Source organism: Thalassophryne amazonica, chromosome 21, assembly GCF_902500255.1.
Source record: "Thalassophryne amazonica chromosome 21, fThaAma1.1, whole genome shotgun sequence".
Taxonomy (NCBI): domain Eukaryota; kingdom Metazoa; phylum Chordata; class Actinopteri; order Batrachoidiformes; family Batrachoididae; genus Thalassophryne; species Thalassophryne amazonica.
Genome location: NC_047123.1, coordinates 4,193,011 through 4,205,029, shown reverse-complemented (window position 1 = coordinate 4,205,029; position 12,019 = coordinate 4,193,011).

Below are 12,019 nucleotides of genomic sequence, written 5' to 3'. Positions count from 1 at the left end.
ATCAAAAGGGCTTTTCAATGTTTAAAAAAAAAAAAAAAATCAAATATCCACTAAACCCGCAATACGGATCAGATATGGCTCAAACTTGGTCTGTTCATTGAGTGTCAGTTTGCACCTCATGGTCACAAATGAAAGTGACTGAGGCACTTTTGATTAAGATATAATGTAAAATATGCATTAAATGGGGTTTTCAATTTTAAATTTAAATGGCCATAAAATCTGTAATCTGGGTCAGATCCAGATCAAACTCATCCTACATGTGCTCAAATATGAAAGACGTCTGATCATTTTTAACAGAGTTCTGAATTTTTGAAAATTTTGTGTTAAAGGAAAGGGATTTTTCCAATTTTCCTGACTTTGACCTTGAAAACTGAATCATTTCTTGCCTATCAGGTTATGAATCTTCTAAACAAATCATGTTGATATATGAAAAATTGTGGGTTCCAGGCTGTGCACAGAAACAAACAGGGGCGATAACATAACCTCGGTCCAGCGTCGTTGGCTGAGGTGTAATAAATGAGGGAAAAGCTGATTCATTTCCATGTGTTGGATTTTGTCAAATGCTGCTGCTGCATGGAATAAAATCAAACTAATGTAATGTCTGTTTGTCCCCCGACTCCAGCAGTCCTTCAAGAGTTTCTTTTGGTCAAAGGTCAAAAATTTGATTACTTCTCCCACTCAGATGTCCACCACACTTTGCACACATAGATGTAAGTTCTGGAATTGCCCAGGTTATGTCAAATTTACCAAAGTCAATCATTTGGGTCAGGTTCACTGGGGTCAAAGGTCAAAATGTTTTTTTTCCTCCCTTCATTCTGATGTGCACCAAAGTTGGTGCATATTGGTTCCATTATTTGCCCACAGATTTGGCTGTCATGTTTCATTTCTGCATTTCAGGCCTGCAACACATTCCAAAGAAAAAAAAAAAAAAAAAAAGCTTACTGCTATGCCATGTTGCTGTCCCGTTTGGAGTTCAGGACACCACGTGTTATTTTTCCCCATTCTTTCTGTAAACATGTCTTAAGTTGTGCAACAGTACAGGATCATCGTTGTTGCATTTTATTGTTTCAAAATTCTCCACATACTCTGTTGGGAACAGGTCAAGACTGCAGGCAGGTCGGACCAAGACGGCCGCTTAGCAGAGAAGCTCCGAAACTATGCTTCATTTTTCTTGAAAACCCTTACAAACTACCAACGCCTTCTCGAGATTTTACGTGGTGTGGACATGCCAAAACCTCCAGCTGGGGAGCAGTGTGATCTATTCACTCGTACACGCAGCAAAAGCACCAAATTAACAACTTTGCAAACTTCAAGCACCCCGAGCACAACGGCAAATGCTAACATGGTTAGCATGGAAGAAGTCATGGAGGAGCTCAAACTACTGCGGTCAGACTTCAGTACAAGATTTGATGGCATCGACCAAAAGCTTACGGGTGTGACTGATACCCTTACAACACTAGAAGGTAAAGTTGCGGAGATGAAACAAGAAGTAGTGGATAATATGGCCCACATTGAACAAGTAGAGGAACGCATCAGTGAGACTGAAACAGTGCAAGGGGAAACAACCAATTGCTGCTTTAGAGGCCAAAACAGACGACTTGGAGAATCAAGGAAGAAGAAAGAACTTAAGAATATTTGGAATACGTGAGAAAACGGAAGGCACGCGGCCACTCATCGACTTCATACATTTTGTTTTGTTTTTCTTAATGTTCGAGTTAAGTAAAACTTATGGAAAGGAACAATCAAAGTGAATTCGAGGTTATAATCACAAGTTGGAATGTCAGGGGAATGAGGAAACTGCTAAAACTGAAACAAGTACTAAATAGGATAAAATATTTTAAATCTAAAATAGTATTTCTTCAACAGTCACATCTAACCACAACTGATATGCACATGTTGACTAAAAGATGGCAGGACCAGGTGTTTCACACTCCTTTTACAAGTCATGCTAAAGGGGTTGTTGTTCTAATACACAAATCAATACCATTCCAAAAATCAAAACTTATCACAGACCCAGGGGGGAGATTCATTATTGTCCAGGGGAATACTTTATCACAAAAAATACATTTTATAAATGTGTATGGGCCTAATGAGGATTCACCATCTTTCTTCAAAAAATAATTTTTGAATATTTCTAACTTAGAAAGTCTGTATGTTATGGGAGGAGATTTTAACTGTACCTTGGATCCAGTAAAGGATAGATCATCTCAAAAGGATACTACACATGACAAAACTAGAAAGCTATTTAATCAATATATTCAGGAATTTAGGATATGTGACGTATGGAGGAGCCTTAATCCAGACAGCAGGCAATATTCTTGTTTCTCAAGTATACATAAAACCCACTCTCATATTGATTATTTTTTAATCTCAATAGAACTACAGTCAAAGGTAAAAGAATGTTGGTACAGCAGCATTGTGTTAAGTGATCATGCACCAATCTCAATGAAGATTCAATTTGGTAAAATGGAAAGATGTCCAAAGAGATGGAGACTCCAAATTTATTTGTTAAGAGACTCAGATTGTGTTAAATTTGTTGAAACATGTAATTACTTTTGAGTGCAACAAGGAAGAAACTTCAGCTAGTATAAGATGGGAAGCTTTTAAGGCTTATATAAGAGGAGAGATTATTGGTTACACAAGTAACCAAGGCAAAAAACACAATCAAGAACTCATATTGATGGAGTGCCAAATTAAGGAATTAGAAAATGAATATTCTGAAAGCAACAACCCAGAAAAATTACAGACACTACAGGTTATGAGAGCTAAATATGACAAATTAACAACAGACAAAATTGCTAAAAGTTTGATGTGGACGAAACAGGTATTTTATGACCAAGGAGAAAAGGCAGGCAAATAATTGGCCTGGAGAATAAAAAAAACAACAAGCTGACAGATCCATTATAAGCATAAAATCAACTACAGGGAAATTAACCACTGATCCTAAAGAGATAAATGAAAGCTTTAGGTCATTTTATAAATTATTGTATCAATCACAATGTAATTCAACTGAGGAAGCCCAAAATAAATTTTGCTACAAATTACAGTTTCAAACATTATCAGAAGAAGACAGGGCAATACTTAACAGCCCACTCACAGTTCGTGATATAGGAGAAGCCATAGGGGAATTGAATAGTGGCAAAACACCCACACCGGAGGGTTACCTGTTGAATTTTATAAAATATTTAAGAATAAGTTGACACAGCCTCTCCTTAATATGTATAGAGAATCTCTTGATTTAGGTGTCCTTCCGGACACACTGAGATTAGCTACAATTACATTGATTCTGAAACCAAACAAACCATCCACAGAATGCTCGTCATATAGAGGAATTAGTCTCATGAGCTGTGATACGAAAATATTATGTAAGGCTTTATCCAAAAGATTAGAAAAGTATTTGCCAAAATTAACAGTTGACGATCAACAAGGTTTCATTAAAAAGAGACAAGGATACCATAACATTAGGCGGGTTTTAAATATTTTATATGAAAAATAGGATACAAGAGACACTGCAATGCTAGCTGTGGATGCAAGTCAAGCATTTGACAGAATAGAATGGCGGTATCTTATGGAACTGCTTCCAAGGTACGGTCTAGTAGAAACATTTATACAATGGATTCAGTTGTTGTATACAAATCCCACTGCACAAATTTTAACCAATAATAATATATCTAAAATATTTAATCTAGAACGCTCAACCAGACAACGGTGCCCTTTGTCCCCTTTGATTTTCACATTAGCCTTGGAACCACTGGCCATGGCAGTGAGAAGCCATGAGGGGATAGCGGGAATATTGGAAAAATAAATCACTTGATGTCATTATTTGCTGATGATATTATATTCTTCTTGACGGACCTTAAAAAAACAATTCCTAACTTGGTAAATATAATAAAGGATTTTGGTGAGTTTTCAGGCTATAAAACTAACAATACAAACTCTGTACTTATGCTACTAAATGCAGAGGAAAGGAAAAACCCTCCTGTAAGCACCAAATTTACCATCGCTACAGATGGTTTCAAATATTTGGGTATTAAAATCACACCCGATCTAAACCAAATTGTTGATGCAAATTACAGCCCCCTAGTTAAGGAAGTGATGGAGACGTTGAACCGTTGGTCAACTTTGCCAGTGTCAATGATTGGCCGAATACATATAATAAAATTGTCCATCCTGCCAAAATTTCTGTATTATTTTCAGACACTCCCCTTGCCATTACCATCATCATTTTTTAAAGATTTAAATGAATCAATTAATAAGTTTATATGGAATAATAGGAAAGCAAGACTTCATTTAAAATTAATTTATTTGCTATATGAAAGAGGGGGTCTGCAACGTCCAAATATGGAAGGGTATTATATGGCTGCTCAGTTAACGTCAGCTTCATATTATTTTTGTCCTAATTCCCCCCCAGCTTGGGTAAATATTGAGCAGCAGTCAATTCCGGACTTGCCAATATACAGCTATTTTTACTCTGCAAATTTATGTATATTAAAAAAGCGAACAAAGAATCCTTTTTTGAGAAACACTGTTATGGTGTGGCATGCTGCCCATAAACTTGTGAACGAATACGTGGGTTTATCACAGTTTACTCCCCTGTGGGGTAATGAACAGTTTACACCTGGCAAAAAAGATGGAGGATTCAAAATATGGAACACTAAGGGCATTCACACAGTCAAAGATTTATACAACGAAGGAACGTTGTATACATTTCAAGAATTGTGTGGTAAATACGAAATTCCTTTGAAACATTTTTTCAAATATTTACAAATAAAAAGTTTTATGTCATCTAAATCTAAAAACATTATAAATATTCCCAGATTATCAATAATTGAAGAAATAGCTATTAAAACAGGACAAAAAGGACTATTGTCCAAATACTATAATTTAATCATGTCTCATTGTAAACACTCCGCAATGGATAAATTAAATGCATGGAGAAATGGCATAAAAGAAGAAATAAATGAAGCGGAATGGAATGAGGCATGCTTAAAAGCACAAAAACAAACTATAAATACTCAATTAAAATTATTACAATATAAATGGTTAATGAGGGTCTACATAACCCCAGAAAGACTCCACCATATGTCAAGAGATATTCCTGACACATGTATCAAATGTAGAAATTTTAAAGGAACACTTATTCATTGTATGTGGGAATGCCCTGAAGTTCAGAGGTTTTGGAAGATGTTTTAAAATGTTTGTCAGAATTCTTTTGTGTAAGAATGCCACTGTGTACAAAACTCTGTATCCTAGTAATATACCCTGCAGATTTTTTACAATCCAAAAAAAAACAAGCTAAATTACTGGACTTTGGACTATTACATGCCAGAAGAGTGATTGCCTTAAACTGGAAGAACATGGATGCCCCCTCTTTGAAACAATGGAAAAAAGAGCTTTCAGAATGTATCGGACTGGAAAGACTGACTTATAAAGGTAAAAAGGAAGAATTGTTGGAGTTATGGAAGCCATATATGAACATCATAAATCTGGGAAAATGACTTTTTTCTTTATTGTTATTTATTAATTATTATTATTATTATTAATAATAATAATATTATTTTCATTTTTATTTTTTCTTTTCTTTTTTATTCTTCCCTCTTAGTTTTAAAAGCGGTAATGTTACTATCTATATGGCGAATGAAGGTTTTATGTGTGTGAGTGTGGGTGTGTGTGTTCAAGTGGGGTTATTATGTTGTTGTGTTATGTTCTGTCAAATAATTTGAAAATTTAATAAAAATATTTAAAAAAAAAAAAAAAGACTGCAGGCACGTCAGTCCAGCACCCGCACCCTCCTCCTCTGTAGCCATGCCTTTGGAATGTGTGCAGAATGTGGTTTTCTATAATGTTGTTGAAACACACAAGCAGCTGTCGGTGCACTGTTCAGCCCAATCCCCAGGTGGCACAATTCCTGTGGCGTTAGCAAGACCTTTTGGCCTATGACCTTGACCTTGGTGACTCTTGACCTCTCCATTCTAGAAGCAATGATGCAAATGAGAAAATCTGGAAATTTGGCTTGTGACCTTGACTTCAAGGTTGAGGGCATCCATGTTTTAATTTGACCAAGGTATTGACCTGATGCACCTTTACTGTAAGGTTGGTGACACTAGGCTTCTTCATTCAAGAGCAATCATGCTAACAAGACAATTGCCAACGCCACCCAATGCCCGCTTGGCTGCCTGCTGCCCACCTGCTGGGGTGCCAACAAAAATGAAAGCACGACATGTTGCTTTAAAATCTCAATGGTGCATTTTTCAAACAATCCCAACTTTTTCTGATTTGATATTACTTCTTATCAAATCTGGATTTGCGGTGACAATAAGGATTCTGTTCTATTCTGAACCAAGTTATCCAGGATATGTAAGAATGTCACATGGTGTTGCTCGGCGTATTTTCCACATTTAAATTGTTTTTGTGATAAGCTGACTGTCATTTCTGACACAAATCTCAAGTTCCAAAACTAAACACAGCCAGGTGTTTTAAAGAGAGAGGTCACAGCACTGCAAACAGGAGAAGGCCGCTCGCTGCATCTTAATTCCTCGGAGAAGCTGCAGCTGAATGTTTAAAAGCTTTTAAACGGTGCATCACTGCCACAGACTATTTTGCATAATTTGTATAATGAATAAGTAGCACTGCAAAGTTATCAATCATCCTTTTAGTGTCTGAGGAACGCAGAAGGCTGAGGATCCACCTCAGACCCTCAGGCCCGTCTTCTCCCATTAAAAAGGGGATTTTTTCCCCATTTAGAGTAATGTTTCACAATAACAAGACTGTTTTCTAATGTAAGCCAATAAAAGAGCAGCAGATTTCCTTGTGGCCATAAATTACCAGCAGACAACGGCTGATTGCCTCTCAAAGGGAAAACAAGTGGATGAGACGGGTTCACTGAAAATTATTCAAATGAATTGCTCTTGTTTGCATAGCGAGAAGAGCGGATTGTGAAAACATGAGGCGGGTATAATTCTCCCTCCATGCAATACATTTATGAACGTGCGTTAATTCTCTTTTGCACAGAAAACATCATAACCCGGAGCGCATTCCTTAACTTTGTCGTAGCCAAGCTTCGAGGTCTTCAAAATGCAACGCACGACGCACAACTCAGCTCAAAACGCACCACATACCCGTAGTGTGTCAGCATGAGCTAAGCGATCTCTGCTGTTTTGGGCCCTATCTTGACACTCAGTAGCACAGTCTTCTGCACAGAACACAGATCCAGTTCACACAGACAGCATGTTTACTGAAACAACAAAACAGTTTTTTTGTTTGGTGTCTCGGCTTTGACCTCATCACTTCCTCCAGATGTTTGTTTGTGATACTGGGCAGTGATGACTGCATATACTGTACGCTTTCCCCCAGTCTGAACCCACAGATGGGGCTGAGCGGCAGCAGAGGCCGTCTGACGGCCAGAGGAGGAGGTTGGAAATTTGAAGCTTACCCAGCCTGCCCAATTTGAAGGAAATGCTTAGTGCATCATATAAACAGTGTGATTTAGTCAAATGTATGTTAATTCTGTGAAGTGAGGCAGCAGCCTGAATTCACTCTCACTCTCACCTCATTTGTTGCACGTCCAGTTTATTTAGTTTTGGTGCAAAGGCACTGGATTTATTGTATTCATTAGCGATGGGCGTGTTTTGGGCATAACGAAACAAATGACAGGCATCAGAGGGCTGATGCAGAACTTACATTCTCTAAACCAACACGACTTCCTCCTGCCTTCATTGTGACACCACTTATACCGATCAATATATGCTTTAGATCATCCATCAAGCCTTCTTTGTGGTTGATATCTCCACACACAAGAAACAATTTCAGTGCATGTTTTCCTTGAGCTTTGACCAAACAAACAGAATGTTTCTTATCCAGAGACACAGCGACCTGCTCGCAGCTTCACTGATGTGCAGCTTCATAAAAAACTAAAGTTTAATCCACTGAATATGAGGACGCTCTATGAGAGAACGTGAAGCTCATTTACATGATTCCAAGGTTAAATCGCTGTCTTCTCGTGCTTTGTGTGAAGACATCACCTGGCCCGTGGGGTGGGAGACGAGCGCGTCCTCAGAGTCCGTTTAGTGGAAGCAGGCTGAAGCCGAGTGTAATTACATTTGTTGTGAGGGGTGAGATGAGGTTCAGGAAGCCGGCCGGCCCTGCCGGGGCGGCTGACGGCTGCACGGGCGGTGTGATGGATGGACTCCTCCCTGGCCGCTCACATTGATCCCACAGACTCTAATGGTCCGAGCAGAGGAGCAGCAGGGGAGCATCTTCACTGAGATGGATGAGTCTACCTGGAGTCCAGAGGCCCGTCCTCTCAGGCCTGGACCATCACATCTTCATCACACATCGATTGGTCGTGGCGATAAATGCCTCGCTGCGGTGGCTGTCAGATGAGTGCGGGAAGAAGGAGCAGATCCTTTCCTGCCCAAACCTGGAATTCATTAGAGAAGCCGTGGTGGCCTTGACCCGACATTAGTGTCTCTACATTTAATGATCTCCTCTGTGCTGGAGCCACCAGAGCTTCAGCTGCACGACATCAAGACACAATAAAGGACACGAGGAAGGACACTCGTCTGCAGGAACACGTTTCATCTTCAATTAAAGGATGGACGCAGGACAACAGGTACCAAAAAAAAAAAAAAGAAGAAAGATCCAGGTCCTGTCTGGACACTGTCAGGAGGAGACAAACCCCCACCTCAGGATGGGACAAGGCGATGTGCTGGATTTGTAACCCTGAACAGGGGCGAATCTAGATTCAGGTGGGGGGTGTTTATGACTTAATTAAGTGTGCCAAATGCATGTCCCTACTTTTCCAGGGTCATGACCCCTGGACCCCCCTAGTTGTAGTTAAAACTGTAAAAATCTATTGTCTTTTTTCCTTAAATCTAATTCAATCTGGGAAGTTAAATATTTTCTAGTCTCATGTTTCACAAACTTTTTTTCTTCAGAGCCTCATCTACCTGTACCTAAGAGAGGCTGAGCCCCCCCATGAATAAAGAGATTCACTAATTTGTTTATTTTTTGTGTTAGGTGGTTGGGGGGGGGGGGGGGGGTGGTGACAGTTGCTTTTCCCATTTTCTCTTTGGTTCATCCAAACAAAATGATCTTTTTATTTCAATTATTTTTTTGATTGACAAGTAAATGTGTTTTATGACATCACAGGAGACAAAACCATTGTTCCCTCCTGTGGTTTTGGCGCCCCCTAAGGGTAGCCCAGACCCTCTACAATAAAAAAACGTGCATTACAAATGATGGTTAAACACTAGAAATCTTCTGTTTCCGGGTGCAGCATTCATCAAACCTTTCCCTTATTTTAATCACACCTGTGGTCAGCACCAACCCCCTGAACCCGCCTTAGATCCACCACAGATGACGTGTGCCTGCACTGCGGCGTGCACACCTCCAGACAGGACTTTGTTTATATGTCAAACAGTTTTAAAACCCTCTGGAGCCGATGAACGTGTCCTCGTATTTCACGTCTCTACACGGAACAAACAACCTCACAGGATGAAATACTTTGAACTCATGACCTCTGCTCAGATCTCAAGGTCTTCTAAAGCACAGGACAATAAATAAATACATACATAAATAAATCAAGTACTACTGACTTACTGTTGACAAGTGACATTTATTTTTCTGCAGAAGGCTTTTTACAAAGTACAGTTGAGACATTTTTTACTTTTTAACCCATGACCTTTGATCTTTTGACCCAGAAATCATTAGGCTTCATGGTGAACCCAAGAAGCCAAGTCAAGCTGGCAATTAGGAAATCGTCATTCTGTTGCAATATTCCCGATGACACTCAGTCGTACATGCTGATAACTGCAGATAATCTCACCCAGACCAGGACGACCTGACGTCTGTGACCTGCATTAATCTGGATTCACTTGAAGTCAGTCTAGAAAAGAGAATGAGGACTAAGTTCATGACTATTTTGCTTTTTGAAAGCTTTCATTTGCGCAACGTCTTCAGTGATCTTAGAAGCTGTTTCGGTCAGCGGCTCGTGATGCCTCAGTATTTTACTGAATGTTTTCGGTTTTGTTATTAACATGGACTAGCGCCCCCTGTTGGGCTGATGTAATTAAACCTTAGTGGCCAGTGCTTTGCATTCGCAGGAGGCAGGATTAGGTTAAAAAGAAGTCAGCAGGTCCCAGGACTTTCTCTCATCATGCACCTGTTCTGTGGAACAAAACTGTCTGATTCTCTGGAGATATTTAGATCCAGATTAAAGACTCATCTGCTTCCCCTCCAGTGACCTTGACCTTTGACCCAAAGGACAACAAGCTTCTTTTGGTTAATATACCAAACACACAAATCATTTAGTGACAATTGGGCTGTTGTGCCAACAAGATTTTTACAAAGTACGCTCAACTGATTTTGACCTCTGGACCCAAAATTCAGTCGTCTTCTTGGGGTCACTATGTGTAATGTATGTACAGAGTTTGGTGAAAATCAGGTCAGTACAAGTGAAATAATCTCATTCACAACCAAAATGTCGTGTGACTGTCTGACTCCCGGCGCACCCTGACATCAACTCCCCCCCTCCCCAAAAAAGAAAAAGTCAGGTCAAGCTGTTACTTTGGAGCAGTGCAGAGGTCACCTGGTCTGACGGGTCAACAAGGTTTGGACCAGCAAAGTGTCCTGGAAGGTTGCTGTTGAGATATTTCCATGGCTTCGTTGGAGGCAACACATTAAAGCAACGAAGGTTCAAGTTCAGCCTGTTTTCTTCACCTCAGCTGTCAAGTGAAGTTGGCTGAAAATCCAGAATCCCACTGAGTGTCCACATGGTGCAGAAGGTGAGAGCGAGGAGCGTTCAGTCCACTGCCAGCAGCCCAACATCAAAGGAGACTTCACAGCAGAAAAAAACACCTAATTCTGTTTCTCATGAAGAGGATCAAAGTCATTATAAGCTGAGAAGAAGAGCCCTGTTGGCTGAAGTCTCAGAGGTTGCCAGGTCAGCGTATCCGCATCCCCACGGTGCCACTTCGGCTGCTTCCATTTGAAAGATGGACTCGAGAGCAGATGCTTGTTTCTCCCAGAAATGAAAAGCCTGAACAACAGCCAGAAACGTCTCTTTTCACCTCAGAACAATAAAGTATGGGCCGTGCCAAGTGCTTTTTGACATTGGTCCAGATGTCCAAGTCTGTATCAAAAGATGCTGAAGGACTGTCACTTCCTCAGATGAAGCTGGCCAAGAAAGCACTTTGATTTTTTTTTAATCTTAAATAAAAGCAGTTTGTCCTTCAGCCTGGATGTCCTGTCTCTAATTATTTCTGTCTAACTGACAAACATCAATTTACATATATCTGTTTGCTGGTTGGTAGTGGGCGGAGCTTGTTCAGTCAGCGACACTGGCAATAGTGGGAGGAGCAGACTAGCCACGCTCACTCAGACAGTGCGTTTACACCTTCAAATAATGTAAACAAGCAAGTCAATGTCACCATAAACCACGAGGGTAGTTTTGCATCAATAATGATTTCATAGTTCTTTGTGCTTGTAACCATTTCATTCATTAATATATCCATTCCTGCATTTAACATGTGCAGCACATTCCCCCGCCAGAAAAACAAACAAACAACAACAACAAAAAAATAGGGATAGTAAAGCTGTAAAAAAAAAAGAAATATCTAATTTTGTTTCAAGGAATCTGGAGGATTTTCACTGTAAAGGGAAGAGCAGCAAGCTGACGTTTAACACCAGTTATTGCTGATCCTTCAGACCACATTGCATCAAGGACCATCATTCATCAATAGCTGATATAACCACATGGGCAAGGTATTTCTTTGGAAACCTTTGTTGAGCACTATAATACAGAGTTACAGTCACAAATGCCACTTAAAACTTTACTGTGCAAAAAAAAAAAACAAACAAAAAAAAAAACAAGCAGACAAACAAAAAGAACAACAAACAACAACCTTACATTACGTTGTCCAGAAACAGTGTCAACTTTGTGTTTGTCCATCGCAGGCATGAAAGCATATAAGAAGGACCATCACAGAGTGAAAACATGTACTTTCATTCATCAATAGAT